This window comes from Plecotus auritus (genome assembly GCF_963455305.1).
Source record: "Plecotus auritus genome assembly, chromosome: 3".
Classification (NCBI taxonomy): domain Eukaryota; kingdom Metazoa; phylum Chordata; class Mammalia; order Chiroptera; family Vespertilionidae; genus Plecotus; species Plecotus auritus.
This window is the reverse complement of record NC_137772.1, coordinates 225,559,636-225,571,651: the sequence shown is the minus strand read 5'-3', so window position 1 is coordinate 225,571,651 and position 12,016 is coordinate 225,559,636. Positions and strand designations below refer to the sequence as shown.

The 12,016-nt window shown below is 56.0% G+C and overlaps 1 protein-coding gene across 2 annotated transcripts in view; it reads right to left on the bottom strand.

Moving 5' to 3' along the window:
* Positions 1–12,016, bottom strand: part of FBLN1 (fibulin 1) — a 77,732-nt gene that overhangs the window by 28,062 nt on the left and 37,654 nt on the right. The gene's annotated exons all lie outside the window — the stretch shown is intronic.

The window sequence follows — 12,016 nt, the reverse complement described above, 5'->3', positions numbered from 1 at the left end:
GCCCGGAGGGAGGGGCGCCCCTTCTCACTGGCAGAGCCCCGGCCGGGCACGCCCGCCCTCTGAGCACCAGCGGCTCCTGGGGCGCTGAGAGAGGACCCCGGGAAGGATCACCTTCCCACCAGCAGCCCCGGCTGCCGCCATCTGCCAAGTGCTCGGCTTTTCGCCGCCACGCCTGCCTGTGCACTGTCAGCGGGTGCCATGGTCCGAAGGGGGAAACTGAGGCTGAGAGAGCCAGTGCCTTCCCAAGATGAGCGTGAGGACGCCGGGCTCCGGCTCGGGTGCGAGGCCTATTCCCGGGTTCCCCTCGAGGCCTTGCCGCCAGGCCCAGGTCCCGTCAGAATCACAGGACCAGCCAGGACTCGGAACAAATGTGGGGACAGATTCTAATTTCCTGTGACAGGACGGGGACAGTTAAAGCTTCCTGTGACAGGATGGGGACAGTTAAAGCTTCCTGTGACAGGATGGGGACAGTTAAAGCTTCCTGTGACAGGATGGGGACAGGTTCCGACTTCCTGTGACAGGATGGGGACAGGTTCTGACTTCCTGTGACCGGATGGGGACAGGTCTGACTTCCTGTGACAGGACGGGGACAGTTAAAGCTTCCTGTGACAGGATGGGGACAGGTTCTGACTTCCTGTGACAGGACGGGGACAGTTAAAGCTTCCTGTGACAGGATGGGGACAGTTAAAGCTTCCTGTGACAGGATGGGGACAGTTAAAGCTTCCTGTGACAGGACGGGGACAGGTTCTGACTTCCTGTGACAGGATGGGGACAGGTCTGACTTCCTGTGACAGGACGGGCACAGTTAAAGCTTCCTGTGACAGGATGGGGACAGTTAAAGCTTCCTGTGACAGGATGGGGACAGTTAAAGCTTCCTGTGACAGGATGGGGACAGTTAAAGCTTCCTGTGACAGGACGGGGACAGTTAAAGCTTCCTGTGACAGGATGGGGACAGTTAAAGCTTCCTGTGACAGGATGGGGACAGGGTAAAGCTTCCTGTGACAGGATGGGGACAGGTTCTGACTTCCTGTGACAGGATGGGGACAGTTAAAGCTTCCTGTGACAGGATGGGGACAGATTCTAATTTCCTGTGACAGGACGGGGACAGGTTAAAGCTTCCTGTGACAGGATGGGGACAGGTTCCGACTTCCTGTGACAGGATTGGGACAGGTTCTGACTTCCTGTGACAGGATGGGGACAGGGTTAAGCTTCCTGTGACAGGACGGGGACAGGTTCTGACTTCCTGTGACAGGATGGGGACAGTTAAAGCTTCCTGTGACAGGATGGGGATAGGTTCTGACTTCCTGTGACAGGACGGGGACAGGTTCTGACTTCCTGTGACAGGATGGGGACAGGGTTAAGCTTCCTGTGACAGGATGGGGACAGGTTAAAGCTTCCTGTGACAGGATGGGGACAGTTAAAGCTTCCTGTGACAGGATGGGGACAGGGTTAAGCTTCCTGTGACAGGACGGGGACAGGTTCTGACTTCCTGTGACAGGATGGGGACAGTTAAAGCTTCCTGTGACAGGACGGGGACAGGTTCTGACTTCCTGTGACAGGATGGGGACAGGTTCTGACTTCCTGTGACAGGATGGGGGCAGTTAAAGCTTCCTGTGACAGGATAGGGACAGGTTCTGACTTCCTGTGACAGGATGGGGGCAGTTAAAGCTTCCTGTGACAGGACGGGGACAGGTTCTGACTTCCTGTGACAGGATGGGGACAGTTAAAGCTTCCTGTGACAGGACGGGGACAGGTTCTGACTTCCTGTGACAGGATGGGGACAGTTAAAGCTTCCTGTGACAGGACGGGGACAGGTTCTGACTTCCTGTGACAGGATGGGGACAGTTAAAGCTTCCTGTGACAGGATGGGGACAGGTTCTGACTTCCTGTGACAGGATGGGGGCAGTTAAAGCTTCCTGTGACAGGACGGGGACAGGTTCTGACTTCCTGTGACAGGATGGGGACAGGGTTAAGCTTCCTGTGACAGGATGGGGACAGGTTCTGACTTCCTGTGACAGGATAGGGACAGGGTTAAGTTCCTGTGACAGGACGGGGACAGGTTCTGACTTCCTGTGACAGGATAGGGACAGGGTTAAGCTTCCTGTGACAGGATGGGGACAGGTTCTGACTTCCTGTGACAGGATAGGGACAGGGTTAAGCTTCCTGTGACAGGATGGGGACAGTTAAAGCTTCTTGTGACAGGATGGGGACAGTTAAAGCTTCCTGTGACAGGATGGGGACAGGTTAAAGCTTCCTGTGACAGGATGGGGACAGTTAAAGCTTCCTGTGACATGATGGGGACAGTTAAAGCTTCCTGTGACAGGATGGGGACAGTTAAAGCTTCCTGTGACCGGATGGGGACAGGGTAAAGCTTCCTGTGACAGGATGGGGACAGTTAAAGCTTCCTGTGACAGGATGGGGACAGTTAAAGCTTCCTGTGACAGGATGGGGACAGGTTCTGACTTCCTGTGACAGGATGGGGGTAGGTTAAAGCTTCCTGTGACAAGATGGGGACAGGTTAAAACTTCCTGTGACAGGACGGGGACAGATAAAGCTTCCTGTGACAGGATGGGGACAGTGAAAGCTTCCTGTGACAGGATGGGGACAGGTTCTGACTTCCTGTGACAGGATGGGGGCAGTTAAAGCTTCCTGTGACAGGATGAGGACAGGTTCTGACTTCTTGTGACAGGATGGAGACAGTTAAAGCTTCCTGTGACAGGATGTGGACAGGTTCTGACTTCCTGTGACAGGATGGGGGCAGTTAAAGCTTCCTGTGAAAGGACGGGGACAGGTTAAAGCTTCCTGTGACAGGATGGGGACAGGTTCTGACTTCCTGTGACAGGATGGGGACAGTTAAAGCTTCCTGTGACAGGATGGGGACAGTTAAAGCTTCCTGTGACAGGATGGGGACAGTTAAAGCTTCCTGTGACAGGATGGGGACAGTTAAAGCTTCCTGTGACAGGATGGGGACAGTTAAAGCTTCCTGTGACAGGATGGGGACAGGGTAAAGCTTCCTGTGACAGGATGGGGACAGGGTAAAGCTTCCTGTGACAGGACGGGGACAGGTTCTGACTTCCTGTGACAGGACGGGGACAGTTAAAGCTTCCTGTGACAGGATGGGGACAGTTAAAGCTTCCTGTGACAGGATGGGGACAGTTAAAGCTTCCTGTGACAGGATGGGGACAGTTAAAGCTTCCTGTGACAGGATGGGGACAGGGTAAAGCTTCCTGTGACAGGATGGGGACAGGGTAAAGCTTCCTGTGACAGGACGGGGACAGGTTCTGACTTCCTGTGACAGGATTGGGACAGTTAAAGCTTCCTGTGACAGGATGGGGACAGTTAAAGCTTCCTGTGACAGGATGGGGACAGGTTAAAACTTCCTGTGACAGGACGGGGACAGGTTCTGACTTCCTGTGACAGGATGGGGACAGTTAAAGCTTCCTGTGACAGGATGGGGACAGGGTAAAGCTTCCTGTGACAGGACGGGGACAGGTTCTAACTTCCTGTGACAGGATGGGGACAGTTAAAGCTTCCTGTGACAGGATGGGGACAGGTTAAAGCTTCCTGTGACAGGATGGGGACAGTTAAAGCTTCCTGTGACAGGATGGGGACAGGTTAAAGCTTCCTGTGACAGGATGGGGACAGTTAAAGCTTCCTGTGACAGGATGGGGACAGTTAAAGCTTCCTGTGACAGGATGGGGACAGGTTCTGACTTCCTGTGACAGGATGGGGGCAGTTAAAGCTTCCTGTGACAGGATGGGGACAGGTTCTGACTTCTTGTGACAGGATGGAGACAGGTTCTGACTTCCTGTGACAGGATGGGGGCAGTTAAAGCTTCCTGTGACACGATGTGGACAGGTTCTGACTTCCTGTGACAGGATGGGGACAGTTAAAGCTTCCTGTGACAGGATGGGGACAGTTAAAGCTTCCTGTGACAGGATGGGGACAGGTTAAAGCTTCCTGTGACAGGATAGGGACAGGGTTAAGCTTCCTGTGACAGGATGGGGACAGTTAAAGCTTCTTGTGACAGGATGGGGACAGTTAAAGCTTCCTGTGACAGGATGGGGACAGTTAAAGCTTCCTGTGACATGACGGGGACAGGTTAAAGCTTCCTGTGACAGGACGGGGACAGGTTAAAGCTTCCTGTGACAGGATGGGGACAGTTAAAGCTTCCTGTGACAGGATGGGGACAGTTAAAGCTTCCTGTGACAGGATGGGGACAGTTAAAGCTTCCTGTGACAGGATGGGGACAGGGTAAAGCTTCCTGTGACAGGATGGGGACAGGTCTGACTTCCTGTGACAGGACGGGCACAGGTTAAAGCTTCCTGTGACAGGATGGGGACAGTTAAAGCTTCCTGTGACAGTACGGGGACAGGTTAAAGCTTCCTGTGACAGGACGGGGACAGGTTAAAGCTTCCTGTGACAGGATGGGGACAGTTAAAGCTTCCTGTGACAGGATGGGGATAGGTTAAAGCTTCCTGTGACAGGATGGGGACAGTTAAAGCTTCCTGTGACAGGATGGGGACAGATTCTGACTTCCTGTGACAGGATGGGGACAGGTCTGACTTCCTGTGACAGGACGGGCACAGGTTAAAGCTTCCTGTGACAGGATGGGGACAGTTAAAGCTTCCTGTGACAGGATGGGGACAGTTAAAGCTTCCTGTGACAGGATGGGGACAGGTTAAAGCTTCCTGTGACAGGATGGGGACAGTTAAAGCTTCCTGTGACAGGACGGGACAGGGTAAAGCTTCCTGTGACAGGATGGGGACAGTTAAAGCTTCCTGTGACAGGACGGGCACAGGTTAAAGCTTCCTGTGACAGGATGGGGACAGTTAAAGCTTCCTGTGACAGGATGGGGGTAGGTTAAAGCTTCCTGTGACAGGATGGGGACAGTTAAAGCTTCCTGTGACAGGATGGAGACAGGTTAAAGCTTCCTGTGACAGGATGGGGACAGGTTAAAGCTTCCTGTGAGAGGACGGGGACAGGTTAAAGCTTCCTGTGACAGGATGGGGACAGTTAAAGCTTCCTGTGACAGGATGGGGACAGTTAAAGCTTCCTGTGACAGGATGGGGACAGTTAAAGCTTCCTGTGACAGGATGGGGACAGTTAAAGCTTCCTGTGACAGGATGGGGACAGGTTAAAGCTTCCTGTGACAGGATAGGGACAGGTTCTGACTTCCTGTGACAGGATGGGGACAGTTAAAGCTTCTTGTGACAGGATGGGGACAGTTAAAGCTTCCTGTGACAGGATGGGGACAGTTAAAGCTTCCTGTGACATGACGGGGACAGGTTAAAGCTTCCTGTGACAGGACGGGGACAGGTTAAAGCTTCCTGTGACAGGATGGGGACAGTTAAAGCTTCCTGTGACAGGATGGGGACAGTTAAAGCTTCCTGTGACAGGATGGGGACAGTTAAAGCTTCCTGTGACAGGATGGGGACAGGGTAAAGCTTCCTGTGACAGGATGGGGACAGGTCTGACTTCCTGTGACAGGACGGGCACAGGTTAAAGCTTCCTGTGACAGGATGGGGACAGTTAAAGCTTCCTGTGACAGTACGGGGACAGGTTAAAGCTTCCTGTGACAGGACGGGGACAGGTTAAAGCTTCCTGTGACAGGATGGGGACAGTTAAAGCTTCCTGTGACAGGATGGGGATAGGTTAAAGCTTCCTGTGACAGGATGGGGACAGTTAAAGCTTCCTGTGACAGGATGGGGACAGATTCTGACTTCCTGTGACAGGATGGGGACAGGTCTGACTTCCTGTGACAGGACGGGCACAGGTTAAAGCTTCCTGTGACAGGATGGGGACAGTTAAAGCTTCCTGTGACAGGATGGGGACAGTTAAAGCTTCCTGTGACAGGATGGGGACAGGTTAAAGCTTCCTGTGACAGGATGGGGACAGTTAAAGCTTCCTGTGACAGGACGGGACAGGGTAAAGCTTCCTGTGACAGGATGGGGACAGTTAAAGCTTCCTGTGACAGGACGGGCACAGGTTAAAGCTTCCTGTGACAGGATGGGGACAGTTAAAGCTTCCTGTGACAGGATGGGGGTAGGTTAAAGCTTCCTGTGACAGGATGGGGACAGTTAAAGCTTCCTGTGACAGGATGGAGACAGGTTAAAGCTTCCTGTGACAGGATGGGGACAGGTTAAAGCTTCCTGTGAGAGGACGGGGACAGGTTAAAGCTTCCTGTGACAGGATGGGGACAGTTAAAGCTTCCTGTGACAGGATGGGGACAGTTAAAGCTTCCTGTGACAGGATGGGGACAGTTAAAGCTTCCTGTGACAGGATGGGGACAGTTAAAGCTTCCTGTGACAGGATGGGGACAGTTAAAGCTTCCTGTGACAGGATGGGGACAGGTTCTGACTTCCTGTGACAGGATGGGGACAGTTAAAGCTTCCTGTGACAGGATGGGGACAGGTTAAAGCTTCCTGTGACAGGATGGGGACAGTTAAAGCTTCCTGTGACAGGATGGGGACAGTTAAAACTTCCTGTGACAGGATGGGGACAGGGTAAAGCTTCCTGTGACAGGATGGGGACAGTTAAAGCTTCCTGTGACAGGGTAAAGCTTCCTGTGACAGGATGGGGACAGGTCTGACTTCCTGTGACAGGACGGGCACAGGTTAAAGCTTCCTGTGACAGGATGGGGACAGTTAAAGCTTCCTGTGACAGGATGGGGACAGGTTAAAGCTTCCTGTGAGAGGACGGGGACAGGTTAAAGCTTCCTGTGACAGGATGGGGACAGTTAAAGCTTCCTGTGACAGGATGGGGATAGGTTAAAGCTTCCTGTGACAGGATGGGGACAGTTAAAGCTTCCTGTGACAGGATGGGGACAGATTCTGACTTCCTGTGACAGGATGGGGACAGTTAAAGCTTCCTGTGACATGATGGGGACAGTTAAAGCTTCCTGTGACAGGATGGGGACAGGTCTGACTTCCTGTGACAGGACGGGCACAGGTTAAAGCTTCCTGTGACAGGATGGGGACAGTTAAAGCTTCCTGTGACAGGATGGGGACAGTTAAAGCTTCCTGTGACAGGATGGGGACAGTTAAAGCTTCCTGTGACAGGATGGGGACAGTTAAAGCTTCCTATGACAGGACGGGACAGGGTAAAGCTTCCTGTGACAGGATGGGGACAGTTAAAGCTTCCTGTGACCGGATGGGGACAGGGTAAAGCTTCCTGTGACAGGATGAGGACAGGTTAAAGCTTCCTGTGACAGGATGGGGACAGTTAAAGCTTCCTGTGACAGGATGGGGACAGTTAAAACTTCCTGTGACAGGATGGGGACAGGGTAAAGCTTCCTGTGACAGGATGGGGACAGTTAAAGCTTCCTGTGACAGGATGGGGACAGGTTCTGACTTCCTGTGACAGGATGGGGACAGTTAAAGCTTCCTGTGACAGGATGGGGACAGGGTAAAGCTTCCTGTGACAGGATGGGGACAGTTAAAGCTTCCTGTGACAGGATGGGGACAGGTTCTGACTTCCTGTGACAGGATGGGGACAGTTAAAACTTCCTGTGACAGGATGGGGACAGTTAAAGCTTCCTGTGACAGGATGGGGACAGTTAAAGCTTCCTGTGACAGGATGGGGACAGTTAAAGCTTCCTGTGACATGATGGGGACAGGTTCTGACTTCCTGTGACAGGATGGGGACAGTTAAAGCTTCCTGTGACAGGATGGGGACAGGTCTGACTTCCTGTGACAGGATGGAGACAGGTTCTGACTTCCTGTGACAGGATGGGGACAGTTAAAGCTTCCTGTGACAGGATGGGGACAGGTTCTGACTTCCTGTGACAGGATGGGGACAGTTAAAGCTTCCTGTGACAGGATGGGGACAGTTAAAGCTTCCTGTGACAGGATGGGGACAGTTAAAGCTTCCTGTGACAGGATGGGGACAGTTAAAGCTTCCTGTGACAGGATGGGGACAGTTAAAGCTTCCTGTGACAGGATGGGGCAGTTAAAGCTTCCTGTGACAGGACGGGGACAGGTTCTGACTTCCTGTGACAGGATGGGGACAGTTAAAGCTTCCTGTGACAGGATGGGGACAGTTAAAGCTTCCTGTGACAGGATGGGGACAGTTAAAGCTTCCTGTGACAGGATGGGGACAGGTTCTGACTTCCTGTGACAGGATGGGGACAGTTAAAGCTTCCTGTGACAGGATGGGGACAGTTAAAGCTTCCTGTGACAGGATGGGGACAGTTAAAGCTTCCTGTGACAGGACGGGGACAGTTAAAGCTTCCTGTGACAGGACGGGGACAGTTAAAGCTTCCTGTGACAGGACGGGGACAGTTAAAGCTTCCTGTGACAGGATGGGGACAGTTAAAGCTTCCTGTGACAGGATGGGGACAGTTAAAGCTTCCTGTGACAGGATGGGGCAGTTAAAGCTTCCTGTGACAGGATGGGGACAGGTTCTGACTTCCTGTGACAGGACGGGGACAGGTTCTGACTTCCTGTGACAGGATGGGGACAGTTAAAGCTTCCTGTGACAGGATGGGGACAGTTAAAGCTTCCTGTGACAGGATGGGGACAGTTAAAGCTTCCTGTGACAGGATGGGGACAGGTTCTGACTTTCTGTGACAGGATGGGGACAGGGGCTATCTTCTGCCACCTGCCTCAGGCCCATCGCACTCGGGGACAGCTGCCTTAGGAACCAGAGTGGAGGGGGAGCCCCTAGGCCTTGGCCAACCTGTCCGGCATGTCCCGCCACGTGGACTGTTTAACTTCTCCCTCGTAGCATCTCCCGCCCTCATCTGCCATCACGTCCCCCACCAGCTGGTACGTTTCCACCCTTGTGCCGGGTGACGTGGGCCCTTGCACACTCACGTGGAGAGTGAGCGTGCTCCCCTTTCCCCGCTTAGCTCGGCCTCGCTATCAGGACTGATGGCAGCCCTGTCACCTGACCAGCGGAGTTTAGGAAGGCCGGCCCTGGGGGGCTCACGGCGCTACAGGCACGTGAGGATCGGGCACCCTGATCAGCGAGCCACGCCGGAGGGAACCCGGAGCAGAGGGAGAAGGAGCGGAAGAGGTGGCCTGGGCCCGCGGACAGCCCAGCCTCAGAGACAGCCAAGCCCACGCCGACGGGAGCGCTCCAGGCGACCTGGGCGGCCGAGGGCGGTGCGGTTCATGCTGCGCATCCCAGCAGCCCCCCTCCCTGCCGCATCCTTCTCCTCCCGCCACTGACAGACAAGCTCAGCGCGTGCGTGACTCCAGCCGCACTCAGTGGCTTAGGGGTCAGCCTGTCCCAGTTCAAAGACTTTACATTCTCTCTCTCTCACACACACACACGCACACACACACATGCACACACACACATGCACACACACACATGCACATACACACGCACACACACACGCACACACAGGCACGCATGCACACAAGGGCAGGCGCAGCTGCTTTAGAAAGAGCCCGGTGGGCCTGGCCAGCAGGTGGCGCTAGTCTCCTTCATGTGACTAAGCTTTCCCACCCGAGTGGCCTGTCCCCCCTCCCAGGACAGGGCTTTGATTTGGAAACACTGACCCAGCACGTGTGGATGGCGGCGAACAGGGGTGTGCGTGCCGTCCTGGTATAGCTCCCGCAGCCATCACACACAGCCAGCCAGACGTGCCTTCCTGCTCACTGGTCCCCACAGTCCCAGCCCCACAGAGACAGTCACAGCCCCCAGCCCTCCTGGCACTGGGCGTTTCCCAGCCTCACTCCCAGGCCCCTCTCTGCCAGGGCGTGCCGGGCGCCCTGGCTCTGTTCCCGCACCCAGCGTGGGCTCGGCACCTCCCGTGTGTTGAGAAAATGAGCACAAATCAGCATGGCCCCGCTTTCCTGATCGGTGCCAACATCACCGTCCTATGGAGCGGTGCCTGAATGTGCCGAAGCGCCCGGAACACCTGGCTGCTGCTGCTGGCAAACCTCCTGCGGGCGGTCTTCGTGGGTCCAGACCAGCCGTGGGCAAACTTTTTGACTCGAGGGCCACAATGGGTTCTTAAACTGGACCGGAGGGCCGGAACAAAAGCATGGAGGGAGTGTTTGTGTGAACTAATATAAATTCAAAGTAAAGGAGCAGAGGGGAGAGCAAGAGAACCGGATAGAACAGCCGGATCCGGCCCGCGGGCCGTAGTTTGCCCACGGCTGGTCCAGACTGAGGCGGGTCTGTCACACACCTCACAGGGCAGAGGAGAGCGGCCCTGGCCCCCGCGCCTTGGTTCCCACCTCATCGTGCACACGAGAAAAATGTGCCCCAATTTTTCCGTCACAACACCCCACATTCCGTGAAGAAGTAATTTTGAAAGCCACCACACACCAGAGAAAAAAGGTCCTCAAGACCCAGTCCTTCTCCCGGGACACAGGGCCATTCTGGCCACCACGGGCTGTGTGACGCTTGCCGCTGTCCCTGACCTTCCCGACCCCGGAGACAAGCCCCTGTCCGCCGGCAGCTGCACCCTCAGGCCAAGAGCCGTGCCAACCAAGGCAGCCCAGCCCGCTCTGGCTTCTGGGACCAGGAGTCTCAGGAGCCGGCTCCGCTGGGGAGAGAGGGTTTCCCGTTCCACCGCAGGCTCCGGGCCCGGGGCACCCCTCACGCGGGCAGGAGGGATCGTGTGGTCAGGAGCCGAACAGCCTGCTCGGTCCGCGAGGCCCAGCCCCGCGGTGTGTGGCCAGCCTGCGGGGCCATGCTCCGGTCACTGCCCTGGGTCACAGGGACACTGCCCCGGACACCGCGTGCACAGAGGGAGGCTGAGGCCCAGCGAGAGCGAGGGAAGCTTCGACCTGGCCCGTCCAGGGCTCTGAACAAGCCGCTCTCGCTGCACGGTAACCACAGACCGGCTGCCTCCGGGCCTTCGGAGTGCAGCTCGAGTACAAACCGCGTTCCCAAGGTCATGGAACCAGTTCTTTAAGAGGGTTTGTGAGGAGGGAGAATTTGGGCTGTGAAACGGAAAATGCCACAGACGTCCCTTGCCGGTCACTTGTCACTACGCACCCACTAAGGGACGGGTGCTCCTGTGGCCCCCGCGGAAGTCCCCTACCGGACCGGGCAGCCCTCGACTTGGACTCCAGGCTGGTCAGTGACTGCTCACGAGGGGCCCAAACAGGAGAAAACTGTAGCCAGACAGGTTCCCGGGAGCAGCAGCGGCGCCCCGTGACCGGCTGGCCCTGCAGGAGCCACGCCCCGTCTCCCCATCGGAGGGCCGAGGAACCCAGCGAGCCCACGGCCTGCCCCCGGGGCGAGGCTGCGGGAGGCTGCGGGAGGCTGCGGGAGGCCGCAGAGCCCCTGCATTGACACTGGGTCCGAGGGAAACCGCGGCGGGGTGACAGGATGGGGACGGGTTCTGACTGCGCTCTAAGACCAGCTGCACCGGGCTGGCGCCTGGGCTCACCCCTACCGGTGCTCACTAGTCCCCAAGGCCTTGCCAAGCAGAAATGACAGATGCAGCAAGGGCCCCCGGGTGGCCGAGAGACTGCCCCAGGCCACAGCACTGAGGAACAGGAGAGCCACAGACGGGCAATAAAATAGGTCTTGGGGTGCCCACCCACACCCCGCAGAGGTGAACTGGAGCGAGCTGTATGGAGTGGGCTTTGCCCCACAGTCACAGGTCTTCCTACAGGAGCCCAGAAGGGGACGTCCCCACTCCCTGTACCACTGAGGACGTGGAGGACACGAGGGGACCTGCTTTGGGTCAAGGTCAGGGGACCTGCCTGACTACAAAGCCGTATCAGCACCCCAGGCGGCGAGAACAGTCAGGGCCTCAGCTCAGGTCTCAGCTCCATTCTCCGCCTGAGCCGCTGGGTGGCACCAGTGAGCAGGAATGGGCGTCTATACAGCAGCCACCTTCCCTGGAGGGGCCACCGGGAGCCGGCTGCTGCCCCTTTGGACTTTACGGTGGGTGGGGCCCACATCCTGCCCTTATTTATGAAGGATGACGACCCCTCCCCTTTACCAGCCCAGGGAGCAAGCGATGAATCCATGAGGTGGGGACAGACCAGGCCTTCGGGCATCAGCCGCTCAGTGAGCGCTGAACACCCCAGTTCATGGCTGG